General features: G+C 35.8%; 1 protein-coding gene across 2 annotated transcripts in view; it reads right to left on the bottom strand.

The window, feature by feature from the left end:
• LOC140845109 (bifunctional 3'-5' exonuclease/ATP-dependent helicase WRN-like) overlaps window positions 1-24,702 on the bottom strand; it is a 290,063-nt gene that overhangs the window by 141,248 nt on the left and 124,113 nt on the right. The window contains exon 1 of one of the 2 annotated variants that reach the window (XM_073218860.1): window positions 11,752-11,809. The exons of the other annotated variant lie outside the window; for it this stretch is intronic. The gene's annotated coding sequence lies outside the window, so the exon portion shown is untranslated. Of the gene's footprint in view, window positions 1-11,751; window positions 11,810-24,702 lie in introns of those variants that run through there. 2 annotated transcript variants of the gene reach the window in all.

The raw sequence follows: 24,702 nt of genomic DNA, 5'->3' as shown, positions 1-24,702 counted from the left end.
GATGGCCTTAAACACATTGACTAAAATTTTGCCTTTCTTTTGGGAGAATTTGCAAAACCATCAACAGAAACCAAAATGTGACTACAATTTATCTGAATTTTTCTTTTCATTCTTTCTCCATCCTTTACTCCCATCCTCCTAGCTCCCTGTGATTTTTCTATGTGCTTTTGTTTTGAATCAGGTAACTTAAACATTTTACCAGATTTTACAAAAAGCAGCACGTTACTTCTTCATTTGGTGGACTTTGCCAACTATTAGAACAGCATAGAATTTAAGCCTCTTTACTTAAAATTGATCTTTAGATACATTGTCCTTTTCTGTTTGTATCTAGGCACACATTTTGCAATATCAGTGTTTTTACTCTGAATATGTCCTTGTATATTAATCACATCTACTCCCTAACAGGCTCAGGTATCTAATACAAATATAAGTTGCAAGTGTTTACCCAGGTGCTGAAGATATCTGTCATTCTGTTTTCCATCTCTATAACACAGTATTTGGGGAAGACAGCTCTATTTCCAATGTTAAAACTGTTATACAGTTTTCTGCGTAATATTGGGGTCCTTGAATAAATATACAATATACAGACCTAGAGTTTTCTTTTTTCAATTCAATAAGATATTTGATAGTTACTGAATAGACTTTTTGAAAGGTTATTTTTAATCTCAATTACTTTTTTAAAGTGTGTCGTGTGTGTGTGTATGTGTGGTGGAATAAAAAACTGAGTTCAAATATTATCTCTACAAATTAATGGCCATGATTTGAAAAATATATTTGCTAAAAATTTTAAATCCTAAATATAAATATGAAAAAACAGCTCATCCTCCCTTTTAAAATTGACATGAGCATATGAGATTTTATATATATAAATATATACACTAATTTTGTAAATCTCTTCTAAGGCTTTCAGTAGTAATCTATAACTGTAGTTAGATACCTACTTAACTTACATTCATATTCACTTTTTTCTAGGAGAGGGTATTTGTCAAGGTTTGTCATACTTGTCCACAAATGGCCAAATCTATCTTTTGCAATTGCTGAAAGCATCATTACCTAAAAGGAATCACTCTTTACCCCTCATAAATAATACAAGACAGTTGGTAGAGCGTATTTTTAATTATCCTTCCTCACTGTCCATGTTACTGTTCTCTAATATCTTAGCTCTATCTTCTTTAAATACCTCTGGAATTAATCATTGTTGGCATTTTCACATTACTTTAGTGTTAATGCCTATTTTGATTTATGTACATTTATCAGTTCACTTGATTATATCAAACTCCTTCATTGTGCCTCAAATTTCTTCTATTGAAGAATCTCCTTTAGTATTGATTCACTGTCTATGAGTTATAAATTTTGATTTTTGTTTGTCCAATAATGTCTTTATTTTACTTTCATTCCTTATTTCTATTGGAGGACTTCTGGTGACAATTTAATGTATTTCATGGTAGATCCAAGATTGAAGCAAAGGTGGGGGACAAGGCTAAAGACCAGGATGTAGGTATTATATATTCTGGCAGATAAATAGGAAGTAACATGATTAAAAAAGAGTGGTCAAAGAGAAAGGGCAAAATAAAAGAAGAAATTCATCAGTTGCTGTGTAGGTAATAGATGCTGTTAGTGGAAATTTTATTTAAATAACAAATCCAAATACTAGAAGTCTAAGGAAGGCAAGGGAGATATAACACATTATAAAATGCATTATTAAAACATCTGATAATATATTCTTAAACAATGAAATTTCTTCCAGTAACAATTTTGTAAAGCACAAGTAGAGTGTGCTCTTTGGTCAATAGACAATTATGTTTTAATTTCTTTTCCCTGAAATATTTATCAGGTCAGTCTTTCAAACACACATTCTTCAACAAGGTTGTATGCTGCTGATGGGACACTATGTGCTTTTTACTTTCCCCAACGTCATTAGCAACTAGCATAAAACTGAATCTTTGGAAAGTGCTTGATACAAAATATAAAACTGGTAAGTATTGATCAGAGTCTGGTGAATTCATAAGACTGAGAACAACGCAGAATGTGACTGTCCTGTGCAGCAATAGTAATTAATCATGTGGACTTTTTCTTTTAGGCTCTTGATATTAGCTATGACCTTCAATTACCTTGACTTACATAATCTAATTAGCCCAATGCTAATGTCTATAAAAGAGACCATCAGCAACTAACAGACACAGGATATATAGCCACAGTTCCTGGCTCAATACCAGACTATCTTGGACTTTTGTATACCCATACTTGTTGCAAAGATTGAAATGATCATGTGACAGAACATCCACTTAGGGCAGGTCTAAGGTCAGGTTGGTTCAAATCATTGAATTGTTGGTTCATTGGTTCTGTCTACTTCTATTTTCTGAAGGAGTATACCATAGTGTTCATTGCTTGTCTCAGAGTTTATGGAAAGTGTAGACACTGGACAGCAAAATGAAACTCATCCCTTACCTGGGATATATATTTCCTAACTTAAAAATGTAAGTAATTCAACATAAATAACAGTAATCGACATAAACAGTGCAAACAAATAAACAACATTAACACTAGAAAATTCAACATAAACAGCACTAAACATAACAGTTAATGCTGACTGAGCACCTTGTACGGGCAGATGCTACTTTAAATGTGCTACATGAAGTGACTCATTTAATTCTTTCAATTATAGGATCTGTGTGCCATTGTTTTGCATAATTCTACATTTTCTCAAAGTTTCCTGATTTTCAAGTGGCCATATAATTTGGGAGTTGGTCAATCTAAGGTCAGTTCATGCTTTTAAGCATACTTTACTGCTTACTCCTACTCCATGATCTTCCTGTGTAAACATTTATTTTTAGTGAGAGAGAACCATAAAGAGGAGTTACTCATTCTTCCACATCACTAATTGGTGTGAATTTTTACACTTTTTACTTTCTTTTCACTAAGGAATATTCAGCACCTTGATGGGGGTGGGGAACAGCATGAGAGAGAATTGAACTGTTGAATGTGTCATTGTACTTGGAAATGAACTTCTGCTGTCATTCCTGTGATCAAATCAAATGAGAAAATTTCACTTTAAACTTCCTGAGACAAACTGCACTTTTCAACCTGCTTGCTGTGCTGTTATGGGTTCCTGGAAGAAATCACAGAATTACAGTAGCAATTGTTAAGAGGAGCTCCTTACAAAGTATCACAGATGATTTATACTTTCCACATTTGGAAGAATAACTCCATTCTTCATTGAAACTTTTGAGGAAGTCCTTGAGCAATTTTGAACTCAATCCTGCAGACATGAGAGGCTAATTAAACATTCAAAATGTGGGTCCTTCTTCTGAACACCCTTGTGGGCCATCTGTGATAAACAGTATCTGTGGCTGCCACAAGGGCATAGCCACGTGGCAGTGATGCGTTTATTCACAATTCCTCTCCCCTCTCTGCTAGATGCACCTGAGGCCTAATTTTTAATTTTTCATTTCTGGGCCTTCTTGGAGCAGACACTGGCAGTTGAGCCAGAATGTATAGGGTTTAATGATGCTCAGAATTGCTTCATGGCCAACAGCCAGAGAAAATAATCCTTGACCTGGATACACTGATCATACTGGACTTCTGAATGGGAAAAAAAGAGAATATTGATTTTTAACATATCCTTCTACTTTACACCCAAATCTCATATATTATCAGTTTGAAAATAACAGCTGTTAGTTGATATTTATACATCCCACTATGAGGTATATAATAACATGTGTTTGGGAGATATTGGAAGTTTTAAGCACTTTTTTTTTTTTACACACTTAAGAACTAATGTGAATGTACAGCCTGAGGCTAACAGGGGAACAATGGTATTTGAAGATGGATCTAATTATTAATAAAAAGGAATGTTCAAGGAAGATTATTATTACTTGATCTGTGGTTTGTATTAAAATTAAATTAATTAGTAAAGGTTTTTTGTTTAATTTTAGAAAGAGTGTTATAACTACTTGAGGCTAGAGGCTATATTCTGACACTTCTAAAAGTATGTATGGATTGCATAGATATAGACCACAGATTTGATGTTATAAGGAATTGGTAATAAATAAGATTGTATATGAGAACACTAGATTTCAAACCTATTTTAGATGCTGCAGCACATAAAAGTCCTAGTCTTCCTTCTTGAAAACAGTACAACGCGGATATTTCACACCTAATTTTATCTTGTGAATAAGGAAATATTTTGCTTACAGATAATTCTAAATGCATGATAAATGCATAGCCATAAACTCACATCTTAACAAAAATATACATTGTTAAAGAAGGCATGATAGGCAATAAAGTATTTTTTACTTTAGAAAGTGAATAAGGACCAAATGGTGGGAGGACAAAAAAGTAAAAGTGGTAATTAGATTTTCAATTACTATAAGAAAAACTCCCAAATGTACAATGGGCATCATTCAGATGTACATTCCGGGCCCTTACATGTGTTAAAGTAACTGAAAGGTAAGGTCTGTCAGTAAAAAAATTTCCCCACCTAGACAATTGCCCTGGCAGAATCTGTCTGATGTAACTATTTTGGAAGTCTGGAGTCAGCTGAAGGCTTGCAACTTCCAAGGAAAGGCTTATATGGTAAACTGAAGTTAATTTCAATTTCAGCTTTTGGTTTTAAGTGGCTTCCCATGGCAGAAAGCCATGTATGTGGCTTTCACACAGCTTGCTGTAGCCAGAGTGTGCAAAAAGGACCTGTTCTCTAAAGATAGAGGATCTGTGCCCTGATTGCTGATTATTGCTTCTGATCATAGAGGTGCGGATAGAGGTGGACAGCTCCGCTGTCACAAGTTCCTTCCCCTCAGGATGAAGTGACTTCCAGGGGAATTTAAAAGCAAGTGACTTTCTCCCTCCTACATTCCTTTCCTTCTCCCCTATTTGGGAGCCAGACATTAAAAAGTTGGACATTCAAATCAAATACATATACAGGGGAAATTATAAGTCACTGTGATGAAGCAGGGAAAGGCACAGGCTCAGAAAAGATTTAAGATGTTAAGTTTAAATCTCAGGCCTCTCCTTGGCATGGATACAAACTACAACAATCAAAAGCAAAGCAAAACAAAACTAAAAACAAACAAACCAACAGCAAATCCTGACAAAGGGAGAGAATCTAATTATCAGAGTTACCACATTATGATTCAAATGTTTAGTTATCAACCAAAAAAATACAGAAAGTAAAACCCACAAGGCATACAAAGAAACAGAAGAGTATGGCCTATTCAAACAAACAAAAAAAACCCAGCAGAAGCAGAAACTACCCCTGAGAAAGACGAGGCGGCAGATTCTTTCAGGAGTCTCTGGACCCGTTTGCAGTGTGGTAGTGATGGTGGAGTTCCCCAACACTCAACACCAAGCACTGCTTGGACACCAGCAGGCTATTTCAGAATTCAACTCAGTTCTGATACCATCTACCTGGAGACAGCATCAGATTCCACAGGTTAACTGTACAAGACTATCTCTTCCCCTGCCCTTCAACAATTTAGGTGCCAGTTTCCTACACCCAGGCTATTTTCTACACTTCTGACTGGTTGGGACGAGTTTGGTCTGACCTGGATAGGCAAGAAGTTCTCTCCCTGCAAAGCCTTTGTTGTCTTCACATGGGACCCCTACCTGGGCAGAGTCTGAGCAGTTTTTCCTTGAACTTTATCTTCCCCTTCCCCTGCTACCCCTCTTATCTTTCTACCTAACATAAATAAAGATGTAATTTTGTGACATCAAGAACTGAAAGCAGTGGAGACAGAGCTGTAAAGAGCAGAATTTTTGTATGCTATTGAAATTAAACTGATACAATTCAAATTAGAATGTTATAACTTTAGAAGATTCAATGTAGTCCCCATGGAAACAACAAATAAAATAACTATAAAATATACACAAAAGACAACAAGAAGGAAATTAAAAAGATCAAATAAATATAAAAGAAAACAGTAATACTGGAAATGAGAGACAAAAAACCCATAAGGCACATAGAAAACAGAGCAAAATGACAGATGTGAGTCCTCCTTATCAATAATTACTTTAAATGCAAATGAATAAAATCAATCAGTATAGAAATGGACATAATGGATAAAAAAACACATGATCCAATCATGTGCTCTCTAAAAGTGACTCACTTTAGATACAAAGATACAAACAGATTGAAAGTGAATGGATGGGTAAAAAACATTCCATGCAAATAGCAACCAAAAGAGAGCAGTCTAAACTAATAGACAAAATAGACTTTAAATAAAAAAATGTTTACAAGAGACAAAGGACATTATGTGTTAATAAAAGGTAAAACAAAATAAGAAGATATAACAATTACAAACATTTATGCATCTAGTAACAGACCACCAAAACATATGAAGTAAAAATTGACAGAATTGAAGGGAGAAATAGTTCTATCTACAATAACAGTCAGAGACTTCAATAATCCAGTCTCAATAATGGATAGAACAACTTGATGGAAGATAAGTAAGCAAAGAGAGGACCTGAGTAACACAATAAACCAAGCAGATCTAACAGACAGATACAGAACACTCTACCCAACAACACTATATTCTCCTCAGGTGCACACAGGACATTTTCCAGGATAGACCATACATTAGGCCACAAAATAAGTTTCAACTTAAAAAAAAATTAAGATATCATACAAAGCGTCTTCTTTGACCACACAGGGTGTGTCCTCCTCTGAGCTCCTTTGGGGTGAGGGCCACTTCATAATCATTGGACTTACGTCATATGGCACTCAGCATCTCAGTAAAACATGTTGTTTTGAAAATGATAAGGCCTAGGAAAAAAGAAATTTAAGCGAAGGAAATCTGTTGGCCAGCTTTTTACCTACATTCTGGACCAAATTCCACTGGTGTCTCAGCAAGGACTGTTGAGCTCATTTGTGCCACAAGTGTGTGGCAAAGCACTCTCTGTGGGTCCCATGCAGAAGATGTTGAACAAAGCCAAAATTCTGACTATGAGGTCACTTAGGAGGAAGGATACACTCTCAAGTATCTGTGATACAAGTCACTGAATGAAAACTTCCTGAGTGGTCCCAAAGGCAATAGGCCTATAAACAGAATGTCATTACTAACATGTTACCAATCTGCTGGGAATGGTGCTACACGATGTACTTGAAATTCAAACAGGAGACATTTTTCATCCTGCAGAAAAAGCACCAGAGAATTTTGCACACACTGTTTTCACTTGAAATTTCTTTAGGTTTTCAGATAGCTCTAGGCCATGTTAGTCAAAATTAAAAAATGCACTGAAGTTTTGCATACATGAGAACCACAGGCTGTTAAGGACATTTGTGTCTTGCAGACTTTACTTATCCAGGAAATGAACTACCAGAATATGTAATGAGACTAGAAGTTATATTTTGGAACTCATTATATGTGTGACTGTCCCTTTTGGAAACCACATTCCCTTTTAGTACAGGCAGAAAAATATGCAAGTTCATATATATTTCATGAATATTTCAATTCAATTAGCCCAAATACTTGGTAAATACAAGTAACTCAAAACTCTCTCTTATAGGAAACAGAGTCAAATCTAACCATAGGCATAAGGCAAGAATGTCAAGGCATTCTGTTGGCTAAGAATGTCAAGTTAAAGTATATAATGACTGTTAACACTAGTCAGACATCATCTAACATTTGATGGGCACCTGTTAGGTGCCAGCCACAGTAAGCAAGTTTTGAAGAATCAGTTTTGCCCTCAGCCCAAAATCTGCAGTAGGAGATCACCATAATCTATTTACATGTGTTCAAAATAAATGGTGCATTTTCTGTTATTTTATATTAATTTTTGTAAATTTTAATTCAAATGATATCTCTTGTGGTAATTCAAAACTTCTTACATCTAATCAAATCATCAATCTTATAAATTACACCTACCAAAAACTTATGCAAAATATACTTAATAATACAACTTTAGAAATCCTACCACTGAAGTAAGATTTGATACTTATGGTAACCACTACCTTTCAACATTGTACTGGAATCCTACCAATGCACTGAGACTAGAAAAAAAGAAACAAGTGATATAAATATTGGGAATAAAGAGGTATCTTTAAGAAAAACGTTTTTGCAGACAACTGCTGGGTGCCACATCAATACTGGCACAAGAAAAAGAATTCTACCACATTGTTTATAAATAGTATATAAAATAGAAATGTTGATGATAATGCTAAATGATGACTAACACTATGTGATTACTATATATCAGGCACTAAGGTAAATGCTTTTCTGGGTTGTTCAATGTAATCCTCACAACACATTCCAAAGAAGTTTTTTCTTGCCATTGTCACTTTACAGAAGAACTGAGTTTTTGAGATGTTAAATACATACTGATTCACTGCTAGTCTGTAGCATAAACACACTCAAATTCAATTGTGTGACATTAATAGTCCATAAACTTGGTCCTTGTGTTTGCTGTATTTCTTCCCCTGAAAGCTTTGATTTTCTTTATCTGTAAAACCCCATCAACCAACAGTGCAATTGGTAAGCCCAGCACTTATCCTGCTCTGATTGTCAGTTAAAATACAAGAGCAGCATTTTTGCATGTTTTAGAGAGATTCTTTACCAGAAACACAACTATCGCTCTCGTGTCTGTCCATGCAAGTATTTGGCTTTAGACACCCCTTTTCCTTGGAACAGAATTACCTGTTTAAAATCAAGACTGAAAACAAATAGACTTAAATTTCAAATATGATTAAAAGGAAAACTTTCTTCTAAACAGATGAAGTACAGAGTTTCTCCTCTAATAATTTATTGAACATCTACCGCCACTCAAAATTGTTTTCTAATGGCCACAGGCTATACAAAACCATTTCTAATGGACCATTAACTTTATAAAATTTTAGTCTGCATGCTTTCCCAAAAGAAATAATTTAATTAACCATCCTTTACTTGTTCCATGAAACTCTTCTTAGATAATCGTATTCACACATATTGTTTTAGCTTCTCGCATTGAAGTTAAACCTTAGATCCATACCTCAAATCCAGTCCTCTTTCTAAAACTCTGTATCAGTATATCCAACTACTCGGGGACTTCTTCAACCTAGGCTACTTAAACATTGTATCTAAAATTAAACACAACCTCTTCCTCTTCACTCATCTCACCTCACTCTTTACTAATTTATTGTATCTACATTGTGATAATATTCAGTATTTATTATTTATTAACCATCTGTTCTTCACAAGAGGACAAATTGGATGACTTGCTTTTAGAACTTTAAAACTGCATATTCGATCAATTTTGAGGCTATTTAATTAGCAGCAGCAACTATGTACTGTAATAAATTGAATTATTTTTTCAAAATACTCTCATACTTGTGCTAATAAAACAGAAACTAAGTCTTTAAGGAATATCCCTGTGCTATTCAAATATTATAACTCAAATAAATGAGATTTTAGAATAACCATAACTTTAAATTGTAACCTGAGAATTACAGAGTTGAAGATAGAGCAGTCAAATAACAATGTTTTAAAGCAAAGACACTAAAGATTAGAACAGGTGTCAATATGTAAATATCAACAACTTAGCTTTTCGATTTTTTTGAAGTACCACTTGATCACATTTCATGTATCATCATAAATTATCATTTTACATTCACAACGTACAACCACAAACACACATCAGTTTGAAATTAATTTTGGAAAAATAATCATTTTCCACTATAGTTTTGTTATTTAAAGCTAGAAGCAAATTGTGATTATAAATAGAAAATATATAACCCTGTAGTGATTTCTCTCTGCTCCAAAACATAAGCAAGTTTTATTACCTTAGAAAATAGTTAAGTTGGAACACTTTGGATGGAGAACATACAAGATTATAGATTTGTATCACTTATAGGAAGAAATGTTTCTAAGCATTTTATCTAAGTATCCCATAAGGAACAAAGAAAGGCTTTAAAAAGGACCATTGTTTTCTACTAATATCATGTAACTTTAGTACCAAAATATTGATAGGTAGATTTTCCTGCACTGAGACTCACCCTACTAACTAAACTCTGTGGCAAAATTCAGGCTAAATTAATTATAAGATTAATTTTCATTCAAGAGTCCTTCACTCACAGAGTTAGTCAATACATGAAACACAAGTGACGGCCTCAGAGTCGGCCTAGTTTACACCTCTGACCATATTGGTTAAAGCCAAAGACCTTCAAGATGTTTTTATTTCGCAGAAGTAACTTAATTTGACAGGTAGTTTAAGGGAGAACCATTTACTGGAATAACTGAACTTTTGTCTAATCACCTGAAAGCCAAGTACAAGGTATATTCAAATTATACCAGGATATGAATCAATGACTTAACAAGAGCCTAAGACTTTCAATGGATGGTCTGAGCGCGCCCCCTTATGGTACTGAGGTTAAAATACAAAGTAACTAAAATCAAACACTACAGAGCTAACTTTCTTTAGCATCCCTTACTATGCAAACTTCTTTTCACTAACCGAAAAAGTTGAGTGCAAACCTAACATTGTTTTGATTCCATGGATCTACGGATAAACAGTTATTTTCAAATTGGAGGGCTCCAGTGTGAAATAATCCCCCACACACTGTCTAAACTGATTTAACACTGAAGCCAACCATCGCCACTCCCATCACTAATGATTTTCTCCCTCTTTCTCTTCTTCCCACCTCCCTGTGTGTTAGTGTGTTAGCGTGCGTGTTAGTGTGGGGGCGTTTGTGTGTGTTAGTGTGGGGGGGTTAGTGTGTGTGTGTGTGGGTGTTTGGGTGTGGATATATTGCTGTGTTAGTGTATATTTGTGTTAGGGTGTGGATATGTTGGGGTGTTTGTGTGTGTTAGTGTGTTTGCTGGTGTGTGGATGTGTTAGTGGGGGTGTTAGCGTGTGAGGGTGTTAGTTGGGGGGTGTTAAGAGTGTGGGGCTGTTAATGGGGGTGTTAATGCGGGTGTTAGTGGGGTTGTGTCAGCATGTGGGGGTGTTAATGCGGGTGTCAGTGGGGTGTTAGTGTGTGAGGGTGTTAGTGGGGGGGTGTTAAAGAGGGGGGGTGTTAATGCGGGTGTTAGTGTGTGGGGGTGTTAGGGGTGCTAGCGTGTGGGGGTGTTAGCGTGTAGGGATGTTAGTGGGGGGGTATTAGTGTGTTGGGGTGTTAATGGGGGTGTTAGTGTGTGGGGTGTTAGTGCGGGTGTGTTAGAGTGTGGGGGTGTTAGTGTGTGGGATGTTAGTGGGGGTGTGTTAGTGTGTGGGGTGTTGGGGGTGTGTCAGCATGTGGGCGTGTTAGCGGGGATGTGTTAGCATGTGGGGATTTAATGGGGGTGTTAGTGTGTGGATGTCAGTGGGGGTGTGTCAGCGTGTGGGGGTGTTAGTGGGGTGTTAACGGGGGTGTTAGCGTGTGGGGGTGTTAGTGGGGGTGTTAGTGAGGGTGTGTGGGGGGTGTTGGGGCGTCAGCGTGTGGGGTGTCAGTGGGAGGGTGTCAGCGTGTGGGGGTGTTAGCGTGTGGGTGTTAGTGGGAGTGTGTCAGCGTGTAGGGGTGTTAATAGGGGTGTCAGTGGGGGAGGTGTCAGCGTGTGGGGGTGTTAATGGGGGTGTTAGCGTGTGGGTGTGTTAGCATGGGGGTGTTAGTGGGGGAGTGTCAGCGTGTGGGGCTGTTAGTGGGGGGGGTGTCAGCGTGTGGGGGTGTTAATGGGGGTGTCAGTGGGGGGTGTCAGCGTGGGGGGGTGGCGTGAGGGCCCCGCGCCCTCCTCTCCTCTCCAGCTCCCCGGATCCCGGCCCGCCCGGAGGCTCCGGGAAGCAGGGGCGCGGGGCGCGGGCTCTTACCTGGGCTCCGGCGAGGACGCAGCCGCCGAGTAGCAGCCACCCCCAGACGCGGGCCGACGCCCCCGGCGCGGCAATGCCCGGCCCGGCCGCAGCGCGGAGCGGGGGAAGCTCCGCACGCGCACGTCGGCGGGCGCGGGGCGAACTCGCGGCGGGGCCGCGGCGCTGCTAGGGCGGCGGGAGCGGGGCCGGCGGCCGAGGAAGCCGGGGCCGGGCTGCCAGCACCCGCGCGCCTCGGCCCCGCGTCCTGCGCGCCGCGGCTCGGGCGGGGCTCCGGGGCCAGAGGCTCGGCCGGCCCTCGAGGCGGACCCGAGGGCGACGGACTCGGGGCGCCGCTGCCGCCGCTGCCAGCCTGCACGTCTCTGCTTCCCGGCGCTCTGTCCCGGGTTACAATGCCCTGGCTCTGGGGGCTTCCTGGGTCCTCGGGGAGTGGTCTGAAAGTTCCTTGCCCTCCAGAAGCCCAATGACCACCAGCCACCGAGATCTGGACAGTGTGGTTCAAGGCCAGGCGCGTTCTGCATCTCTGGCTGTGTACTGAACGGTCTCTGCGGCGCTCTAAAGTTCTCTGCCTGTTTCAAAACAGATCTGGGCTTCAATATTTATGGAGTAATGTCAGTTTGCAGCCTAAAAGACTGATCTCGGGTTGTAGACAGTTTTGAATCTCTCACATCTATTAAAGAAGAATTTTAGCTAGATACAGAAAGATGAATTTTATCACTTTGGATGATGCTCCAGATATTTAACGGAATTTAAAAACAAGACTGCTGTTCCCTTACTGCAACATTTCACTGTGATCCATATGCTAAATACCTATTGTGTTTTCTGAAGCTATGCAACATGCCTTATACATGTAAATGGTATGAATCATCTCCAGTTTATGAAGTGATTGAAAGAAATAGAAGATGACTTGTTTAATAATCTTGTATTCTTTGCCAGTCTTCATTGGTTAAATATTAGAAGAGTTTTACAAAATTTGTTTGAAACAGAAGGAATGTTTGACAAATACTAAATATTCAAAAGCTGAAAACATAGGGGTGTAATTTACGTTCTGTCATTACTACTACACTGCATATGAACAAGTTAAATTCAAAGCTCCAGGGAAAGGAAAAGTTTATTTTTGACTTGGGTTGAGGAATTTATATTGAAATTACAACTTGCATAATGGAAATCAGTAAAAATAATTTTAAACATTTTCTAATACTGATATACAGAAGATTTTAATATTAATCAACAGCATTACATAAATTTGCTACAACTTCTACAAGATAAATTTGAAGAACCCTTTGTTATTTGTAACTTATAGTTGCTTTTCAATTTATACACTACTGCTTTGAATCAAATATTAATAATCCTACATTGGCCCAAGAATTAGGAAACTTAATATGCACAGATGAGAATGTATTTTTGATGCCAATGTAATACCTAAATTGAGATGTGGTGTAAGAATAAATTACACACCGACTCTCAAAGACTGCATGAAAATAAAAAGAATATACAGTATATCACTAATATATTTTATATCACTATTGTTTAGATACATTAGATAATTTAAATACATTTTTAAAATTAACTTCACTTGTTCTTTTTTACTTTTTAAAATTACATATTTGAATCATATTATATTTCTTTTAGGCAGAACTGTTCTAGTGACAAACTTAAGTTACCCTATATCCTTCCCAAAGAATATCCCTCTCACCACTCCTTTTAAATATTGTACTGGAAGATCCAGTTAATATAGTGAGAAAAGAAAAGGAAATAAAAAGAATAAAGATTGGCAAGGAAAAAATACAGCTGCCTTTGTTTGCAGATGACATGATTGTCTGTTTTTAAAAATTAATACACACAAAAAACCCTCCTGGAAATGATTATAGTAAGGTTGCAGGATGTAAGGTTGACACACAGAAGTCAATCACTTTCCTGTATATCAGGATGAACATGTGGAATTTTAAATTAAAAACACAATACCACTTACAGCAGCATAAAAAAAGAAATGCTTATGTATAAATCTCACAAGTTATTTACAAGATCTATATGAGGAAAGCAATAAAACATTAATGAAAGAAATCAAAGAACTAAATAAATGGAGAGAGATTGCATGTTCAAGGATAGAAAGACTTGATATTATCAAGATATCAGTTCTTCCACTTGGTCTATAGATTCAGTGCAGTCCTACTTAAAATCTCATCAAGTTATTTTGTGGATATTGACAAACCGATTCTCAAATTTTTGTGGAGAGGCGAAAGACCCATAAAATCAATACAATATTTAAAAGGAATAAAATTGGAGGACTGACACTACCTGACTTCAAAACATGCTGAAAAGCTATAGTAATCAAGACAGTATGGAATGTGGTATTGGAGAAAAAAATAGATAAATAGATCAGTGGGATAGCATAGAGAGATCATAAATAGATTTCCACATATATATATATAATCACTGATAGCTGATAAAGAAGAAAAGGCAATACAATGGAGAGAAGATAGTCTTTTCAACAAATGGTGCTGGACCAATGGGATGGATGTGTAGAGCAAAAAAAAAAAAAGGAATCTAGACACAGACCTTACACCCCTCATAAGAATTCACTCAAAATAGATCATCAACTTAAATGTAAACTTAAAACTATAAAAGTAGAAGATAATGTGGGAGAAAATCTAGATGACACTGGCAATGACTTTAAGGTGTAACATCAAAGTCACACTCCATGAAATAAAGAATCTATAAGTTGGACTTAATTAAAATTAAAAATTCTATTCTGTGAGAGACAATATCAAGAGAATGAAAAGATAAGCCACTAACTTAGAGAAAACTTTTGAAAAACACATCTGATAAAGGACTGTTATCCAAAATATACAAAGAACTCTTAAAACTCAACACCAAGAAAGCAAACAACCCAACTAAACAAAATGAGTTTTGGTAAGGATCTTAACATACTCTCACCAAAGAAGATCTACAGATGGCAAGTGTACATATGAGAGGATGCGCCACATCAGGTATCAGCAAGGAAATGCAAATAAAAACAATGAACTACAACTGCACACCTACTAGAATGGCCAAAATCCAAAATGCCAAATACCAAGTGCTGGTGACAATGCAGAAACAAAAATTTTCATTCATTGCTAGTGGGGTGCAATATGGTGCAACCACTTGGAAGACAATTTCGTGGTTTCTTACAAAACTAAACATTTTTTACCATATGATACAGCAATTGCACTCCTTTCAACCCAAAGGAGTGGAAAATTTATATCCACACAAAAACTTGCACACAAATGTTTATAGTATCTTTATTCAGAATGTCAGACCTTGGAAGCCACTAAGATGTCCTTGAGTAGGTGAATGGATAAACTGTGATACATTCAGACAATGGAATATTATGCAGTACTAAAGGAATGAGACATCCAGGCTTGAAAAGACAAGGAGGAAACTTACATGCATATTCTTAAATGAAAGAAGTCTGTCTGAAAAGGTTACATACCGTATGATTCTAACATACAAAATGCCGGAAAAGGCAAATCTGTGGAGACAGTAAAAATATCAGTGGTGCCAGGGGCTAGGGAGGTGGGAGGGATGAATAGGTGGAGCACAGAGGATTTTAAGGACAATGAAACCATTGTCCTTACAGTTTTGAGTTTTACATTTAAGTTGATATATGGTATGATACTATAGTGGTAGATGTATGTCATTATAAATTTGTCCAAACCCATCAAATGTACAACACCAAGAATGAAACCTAATGTAAACTACAGGCTTTGGGGATAATGATTTGTGAATGTAGGTTTATTAATCATAAAAATGTAGCACTCTGGTGGGGGATATTGATAATGGGGAAATTTATGCATGTGTGGGGAAGAGAGTATGTGGGAGATCTCTGGACCTTCCACTCAGTTTTACTGTGAACCTAAAGTGCTTTAAAAAATAAAGTCTATTTTTTAAAAATTACATCAAGAACCCAGTATAGCTCCAGGATTAGGATACCCTTTTATTTTACTTTGAGAAATATGTTTATTCTCCATTTAGAAAATATTTTTGAAAATATTGCTATGTGAAAAGATGACTGCTTCCCCAGTGTCACTAAAAATAAAGGTTTAATGGATAAACTGAATTTTCCATTACCATAGTCCAAATGTATAATCCATTTATTTTGTAAAAGACAATGTCAAGAGGATGAAAAGATAAGCCATAGGGACTGATTGTTGATGCAGACTGCTCACAACTCTTTACTTGGAGTCCTAGGTAATTTGTACAGGTTCCTAGAAAAAAATCAGTGAAGCACTTTGGGACAGTGCTCCTGGTGGGTTAAGAATGACTTAGAAGGTAAAAGAATCAGAACTGAGAGACAGGTACACTTGTCTACATGGGAGAGTCAGATAGTATAAACTGTAATCAGTCTCCTGTGAGTCTATGTGCATTGATTTTCAAAAAGTTATATCTCCCAGTTACTGGCTAACTTTGAAGTACATACTCTCAAAATAAAATATTATTTGACTCTAAGGATTACTGCAACCCTCTTTTAAGAAAAAGAATAAAAAATTCCCACTATATCATTATAGGAACTATCAAGAGTCATTCTGCCTAGCAGATTATCAATAAAAAATTCTCAGCATTTACCTGACATGCAATTTATTTCTGATGAATAAAGTTCACCCCGCTTTAGATTTGTATGAGTAATACAGGAAACAACATATGTTCTCTCTTCCGATATTCTACTTTATTGAAAGTGTGATACTCCAGAACTGCAAAGAGCTGTGTGTCTTGGAAAGTGGAAGTACACTGATTCACCACTGAAAGGTATTTTACTGTTCTTGTCACTGAGAAAGCATTTTTATTCCTTTAGCAGTTATTAGTTCCAGCATCACAATTCATTAAGGATTCAAAGCAATTATTTCATGGAAGGATATGTAAGTATCACAGAAAAGAGGCCACAAGGCTAAACATATTTCCAATGTCAAAAAGACTCATTAAACAGTTCATATATCAGCACAACTACTTCAAATGGTAAAATTTCATCCTGTGTAATCCTTTTGCCAATTTCTTTTGATGGATTTTCCTACTGAGCACCGTTCTATAAATCCAAACATGCCTAGATAAAAGAGTGTTTATCTTAAGAAGGAAGCAATAAATACTAATAAAAAAGGAATTCTGGACATGGATCCTGAATCATGACACCATTTCAATAAAACTTAATACTTATTGTTTTCATTTACCTAGTTATTTTTGTTTGAAGTAAAAAAAAAAAGTGACATGAGGAATTAAATCCTTACAAGAATGATAGGCAATTTTTTCAAATTTATTCAGTATTTCAGCTGCTACATTTAATGTCTGAAATACATTGAAAAAACTGTTTATATGATGTATATTGTGCTTCTGAATCCCCATGAATTCACTTTAGAGGGCAAATCTGTGTCGTTCTGTGACTTTGTCATCTCAAGATGTTGAGGGTTCTTACGGTTTCCTCTGCTCCGACCCCAGGGTGGACATCTCTACAATCATGTAAGGCAATGACACAGTTATTTATACTTCACATTTTAAAAAGGAACTGAGGTAGCTTATCTGATGGTAGGAGGTAAAATTGAGACTCTGACCAAAGAACGGTCACTTTTCTCAGTCAGATGACTCTAAAGTTTAAACTATTAAGTACATGCTCATTGTAAACTGTAGAGTATGTGCTCAGCTAAGCATTGTGGGACATATTCTCCTAAAAGAAAAGCTAATGAAAAAATGCTATTTATATAAATGGAGATGATTTTTAAAGATTGCTGTTACTATCGATGAATGATGTGAAGTTAATGTTAATAATTAACTACAAGGCAGTCTGAATTATGTAACATTTAGAATTGCATAAAATATTTTGTACTCCTATGATATTAATATAATCAACATCATACCACTTATTTTTTTTAATTTTAATCATTCCAGTTTAAATTCAACAATGTTTTTATTTCAATTTATTATTTTCCCCTGTATTTATGTTTTGTTTATAGTGGCTTAACATATGAAAATAATGCTCTGGCTAACAACAAATCATTCAACTATTATAGATATCTTACCTGCGTAATTTTTTCCAAAGATTTTTAACCTACACCACCATGTGGTGATTACAGATGTAAAAATCATGAGCTCCAGCCTTCAAAACCACATGAAATTCTTAATCAAAATGAGTACATAAACATGAATCCAAGTGGGCAACATGCCCAGAAAATAGGTCAGATGGCAACCATGACTAAACAGAAACAAATTCACTGAATAAATAGCCAGGAAAAGCTAAGGTTTGAAATGCTCTGACTTGAATGCCATGCCTTCTGACCCAATGCTGCACCTCATTTAACAATTAACAGTGTTTGAGAGATGACTGGCTTAAACTTAGTCCTATGCCCCTGGTTTTGCAAGTGCAGTTCAGCTCAAAATGAAAAAAAATTACATTTAAGAAAAGGATATCCCCCAAAAACCATTCTGTTAAAATCTTTTGAATAATTTTTGTTTTTTTATAATGGTGATCTTCAGTCCTGGAAATGACTCCACAGTATACCCATTTCTGGCAGTATTTTGATAAAATAAGTGGCTGTTTGGTTTTTCTAGTCTTATGATTTCTTCTTAAATCGTAGTATCTTATTCTCTAAACTAAGTTCATGTATACAAACACTAAAAGTATGTTATATAGATTATAAGCATCATGTAGCCAGGGAAAATGGCTTTTTAAGTTTATTGTGTATATATATATATACAGATATATATATATGTAAGTGTATATATAATTTTTATATATATATATTGTATATATAAAATAATACAGTGTGATAAGGCCCAACAAAGTTCCAGTAAACATTTATCAGCTGAGGAGTCTCTCAGTGTACACACTGCACATATCTATATATTGAACAAGTCAAGGCCTCTGCTGCTCAAGCAACTGTCCTATGGCAGGAAGTCTACCAACTTGCATATTTTCAGTAAACAAAATATGAGTAATGAATAAGGACATGAGGAGGAAACATGAAAGAAATTTCTTTCAAATTTAACCCAAAACCCAACATTAACTCCTGATTCCTGTCGCTAAACTATTATGCGGCTCATTCTCAATTAGCCAGCCTCCACTCCCCACAATCCCCAGTATTAATTCTCTAATCAGAAATTTTCAGAAAAAGGAGACAATTTGATTTAATTCTGATACAAAGGCCATTGTTTTATGTCTGATTGAAAGCAGAATATGTTTCACACCTTGAGAGCTGACACCATCTCAGAATAAAACATTCTTTTGAATGTTTTAAAGGAATTTTTTCCAATTTCAGTAGACAAAACAGTGATTTATTAGAGCAATAAGGCAATACTTTGTGTTTGATATAAAGGTCTAACTTTCAATACCTCCTGGACAGAATCCAAAATGAATAACTGGGAACATATATCTCAAGAATACACCACAGTGTCTGTAAGTATTTGAAAGAAAGTAGCAACATTTCAGAAAATATTTGTGGAGCAAATATAAATTTACCTTGGTGAATAATCTTTATACGTAAGACATTAATTTTTATTGGGCAAATACTTGAAAACTACTTGGGTCAATAAAAAGAAATCTACAAATAATCAAATAGTCAGGATTCAGGGTATTTGAATTAAATATATTTGAAATAAATATATACCATTTAGCCTTCTGGTGTTCTGAGGTTGACATCAATGAGTGTATGTTTTTGTCAAAATTACATGAGTAGTGTTTATTGTTATTGGTTGAAATATCAGGCTTTACGATGTGATTTCCATGATTTTAACCTAGCTAAATATTCTAGTCCATACAGTCAGGACTTAAAGATGAACTAAAAGTAAACTCTGGCAGTAATACTTCATTAGCTGCTTTCTCACTTTCCTTCCTTCTAAAATTTTCTCAGTGCTTGTATGAAATTCTTGAACTTACAGTGAAAATATTTCTAACCTTTATATATTTGTAGAGTTTTTAGTGTCTGTTTGTCTTTCCCCAATATAACATCTGTGTAAGAGGTCTGGATTTCTGAATTAAAATCATATTTGCAAAATGCTTTGAAATCCACAGAGTGGAAGAAAACAGGAAAAGTAAACATATTTTCATGTGACCTGACATTGACCAATTCTATCTAAAAACAGTAAAGTGCTTATATCCCCTAAGTTGGATTTGTAAACAACATAAAACACCTGTCATATTAAACATAGATCTAGATTCCACTAGAGATCAAGTCACTCTTAGGTAAAGAAAGTTACCAGTTTTATCCAGAAGACCAAATGCATCTGCACAATTAAGTGGTTCTTTATTTCATTCTGAATTTCTGCTTCTATGCAAACAAAGATAGTGATGATCTCAAGTCCCTGGGTGCCACTGGGACAATGAAACCAACAGGAGATCATATTCTACATTTGATATAAAAGGTATTTTCCAGGAAAGGGTAGAGGGATGAGAGCAAATGGTTTGGGGAAGATGGGAGAGGGACTAAAAGTGCAGACAAGGGAGTTCACATTTATTAAACCTGACTATGGTGAGGCATTCTAAGTACTATTAGCTACACAAACTGCACACAGGATCACTGAAGACAGCCATAATATGTAGGTGATTCAGATGAGGATTTTCTTTCATTACTGCTGTTTTTTAATTGCCTGTGTGGCTTGGAGTATCAGTTCTAAAACAATAGCTAAAACCTGTATGTACTTTCAAAATCACTGCATATTCTATGTGTTTCTGTTCGCCAATTCCTGTGGGGACATAAAGGTGTAACTGCAAACATGTTGAAAGTTTGTAAAAGTATTTCATCTTCCAGTAGCCAGAGCCCCTGTAGAAAATGTCATATTTGTCTACTTTGAGTTTAAATTTCCAAAAGAGAGTTTTAAATAAGGTACATATTTTAATTCAGATAATAACTATTCTAATATAGTGTAGATAATAAAATCCCTTAAGATGTTTTAATTAGTTTTCTTTGTAATACTTTCTGCTTTCATCAAAACTATCTGCTGTCATAAAGAAAGCTGATATTTCAACCAACAGTATTTAACACATATATTTTTGGCAAAAAACATATACTCATTGCTTACGGCACAACCTTAGAAACACCATAAGGCTAAATGGTAAGAGTAAGTCCAGTGAGATTGGCCGGCTGTTAGAATGTATGCTATCACAATAGGGCATTCACTTACTTCCTTCATTTTTATCCTTATATAAACATTGTGCTAAAATCTTTCACTTTACAAAGAACAGGACATACTGAGGTCACCAAATGAAGATTTATTACCTGTATGCCAGAAAATAAGGAAATACAGGAAATTTCGAGCCTCTGGAGGACTGGAAGACCAGCTGTAACGTTCAAGATGCAATGAAAACTCAGACGAACCAAAAGACAGTGCTGGAGACCTAGGCGTCTCATCATCTCCTGGGAAGCCAGCTCTCTCTTCCTCCCCATCCTGGTGACTCCACCGTACTTACCAGTCAGTTCCCTTGTCAGTTTCTCCCTAAATAACTCATGCTTACACTTACAGTTTTTACTTTTAATGTCCTCTCTTGAAATCAAATGTCCCAAGAAAGAGGATCAAAATATATTTTTTAGCAACCCTCTGAGACAGAACATTCTTACTGGGTTAAGAGTTCTCTCACCATGTCACCTCCTAGGTTGCTAGGCTTTGGTATATCCAGCCATGCAGCCAGCAACTGAGGAGTCACTCTCGAACAACACTGAGATGACAGGCACATACTCATGAGCACATTCTTCAAGTTGAGAGGCTAGTAGGCAAAGATGGTACAACCCCAGGTTTGTGGTTCAAGGTGGCTCCCAGGAATGTGCTCTGTCCTGATGGTGTTGCACGTTAATATATGTGTCACTACAACTGGTGGCCCCACAAAACATGGATCCTCATCACCTATTCCTGCATGCTGAACTAACGAACATAAACTAGAAGGTCTGTCCTAGTCATAGTATCTATTCTAATTTGTTGCAAATAGTGTAACTTCAGTTTTAAGGAGGAAGTTGTGGATGGATTTTTTTCAAACTCATTTGAATAACAGATTAAGAGCTACATTTTATTTCCATAGAGAAATCTTGTTTCAAAAATCCAAGTACCTGACATGTTTATAATAGCAACCCATCTAGCTTGCTTATTATCTAACATTCATTAATAGAAATACCATTTGCTACCACAGTGCAAAAGAGTGAAATTATAGTTTTATTGGAAACTCTTATCTACTAGTATTCTGTTCATTTTTTAATAGACTTTATGTTGGGGGGCAGTTTTAGGTTCACAGCAAAATTGAGCAATAGGTACAGTTTTCCCTATATCCCCTTCTCCCTCAAATGTATAACCTCCCCAATATTAATATCCCCCACTAGAGTGGTACATGTTTACATCTGACAAATCTACATTGAAACATCATTATCTCCCACAGTTCATAGTTTACATTGGGGTCACCCTTAGTATTATACATTCTATAGGTTTGGATAAATGTATAGTGTTATATATGCACAATTACAGCATCATATAAGGTATTTTCTCTGTGCTCCTGTCTATTCATCTTTATCTTCTCCCCACTGCAGCTAAACTGATGTTTTCACCATCCCCACAGTTTTGCCTTTTCTGGAATGTCACGTAGTTGGAACCATACAGTATGTAACTTTTTCAAGTTGACTTCTTTCATTAGTGTTATGCATTTAAGTTTATTCCATTCATTTTTCTTTGATGATGTGGATGAAGATGAATGGCAATTCAACAGCAGGATATTATGCAGCATTATATAATTAATACCAAAACATAGAATTTCTTAAGGTGTTCACATAAAATTTTTATTACAAGCCTTAAATAATAAATGTCATAAGTGATATCCAAGCATGACATAAAGTGTACCCAATGGGTATCTTACTGTCTTCTAGACACAGAAAAAATTTGTTCAATTCTTTCAGAAATATAGAAAGCCTATCATGAAACCAAACATTATGTCACAAAATGGTTTTGATATCTGAATGCTAGAAATATTCCTAGTGATATTTATGCAAAATAATCAACTTTAGTTTTTTTAAATCAAAACATCATTATTGTTTTGCAATTTCAAAAGGAAAAATGAATAACTCCATGCTGTCTGAAATGAAAATCACCAGGACAAGGGTATTTAAATTACATGAGCTTTGTTCTAACATTTGTTATGTTGTTGCAAGAAGAAACCAAGATTAATAAAAAGGTTGTACTATTAAAAAAATAAAGAGAAATAAAATTAAACACCAATCACCAGAATACTTCCCTGCAAATGATGTAGACTGCTTCAAGCTTGTGCTACAATCTTGTTTGCATTTTCTCCTTTTTTCCTATAATAATGATTTCTTTTTATAAAGGAATAAGACATATCTCTTACTTACAGAAATCCTATGTGGAAAACTTAAGTAATATATGTGAAGTGCCTTAGAAAGAAGCCCAGTTGTTTTGTAGAGAGCAAAGTGCACTTTCAATGTAATAGAGCTTTGAGTATGAGGTGAACAGATGGTCAAGTGCTATTATTCATGACAAGTTAGTTCTATGAAGCTGGAAGTCACACTTTTTATCATGAGAAGTCATAAGAACATTATCTAAATGTCTGTTCCTCAGCTGCTGTAAAAAGATTTGACAAGATAAAACTCAAAACTCTAAAATCTCAAATCCCTTCCCTTTGCCTATCTCATATATAGTTCATACAGTTCAAAGTTCCTACCATGCCATTCATCAAACAGCTCCATGTAGAGAGATCTTGACAACACCAAGGACTTAGGAAAAGGAGATACTTTAACAGACATAGTTTATTATGGAGATGGGAATTTGATGCTGAAATTAGGTTGAAGTTGAGAATTCTTAATTTTTACTGACAACAGAAATGGCTGTAAAAATGTGGGACCTTTTGACCTTCTGTTTCGAGCACTGGAATAATTGCAGCAGAAGCCAGAATGACACATACAGTGAGTCACTGTGTGACAGATGAGAAGCAATGAGAAAGCTTCAACATTCCTTTAAACCATGCAGGCTTGATGTGATTTCCATAGGCACAAAGTGAATCCTGATCCCTGTTTCACACAAATTTTTCAGGTTGACTTCTATCATTAGTATTATGCAGAGATTCTCAAATCTGACTGGGAAGTTTTCATAAAATAAAGATTCCTGGACCTCCATCGCAAACTAAACTCAAAATTTGAGAAGTGAGGTACAGAAATATCTACCTATTTTTTAAATGTCCATGTCATTTTTTGATGAGGTTGGTACATTAGTAAGAAGAATGAATGGACTTTAAAGAAAATTCCATTTTAGCACCTAGAATTAAATCTCCCTCTTCCTGGATACATACATTCACTAGAAGTAGCTACATATCACCTCACTCATTTCTTTTCTCTTCTGAGCTTTCTCTTAATTATTTCTTTGTGACCATTATATTAATCTGTAGCTAATTAAACTAAACAGTAATAATTTTAAGCTTCATGGAACAAGGTTTTATTAGCTTTGCCTTTATCATAAAAGGTAACTGCTTTTATTTATTGATTGTTTGGAATTTATTTAATTTTATGATATTAGTGGTTAGAAGTAATAATAGGAGAACATGAATATAAATATATAGGAATGAGTCTGCAATTAATTAGTTCTAAGATTTATAGCATTGAGTAACAAATTTGGAGACCAAGACTTTCCTAGTTTTAATTGTGTAAACTTGTTTCATGTATAGATATAAAATCTTGCTAGAATATAAAGATCACTTTAATGATTAATTAAAAATATATTAAAAGTACAAGTACATGTTCCCACATAACATTTATAACTTAAGCTACTGACAATAGATCTCTCAAACAAGTGTTAAGGAGAATTCTTTTTTCCAGAAATTTTAAATTGGCAGGAAATATGGCTTAATGTGTCATACTCTTATTTAATAAAATGCCTCAAAAGACAGGACTATAGTGCAAAAGCAAAGAGTAGATTTCAAGTGAATTTTGAAAAAAAGGGGAAATTTAATTA

This window comes from Manis javanica, chromosome 12 (genome assembly GCF_040802235.1).
Source record: "Manis javanica isolate MJ-LG chromosome 12, MJ_LKY, whole genome shotgun sequence".
In the NCBI taxonomy this organism is placed as follows: domain Eukaryota; kingdom Metazoa; phylum Chordata; class Mammalia; order Pholidota; family Manidae; genus Manis; species Manis javanica.
The sequence above is the reverse complement of the archived record's forward strand: the minus strand, read 5'-3'. Positions and strand labels throughout refer to the sequence as shown.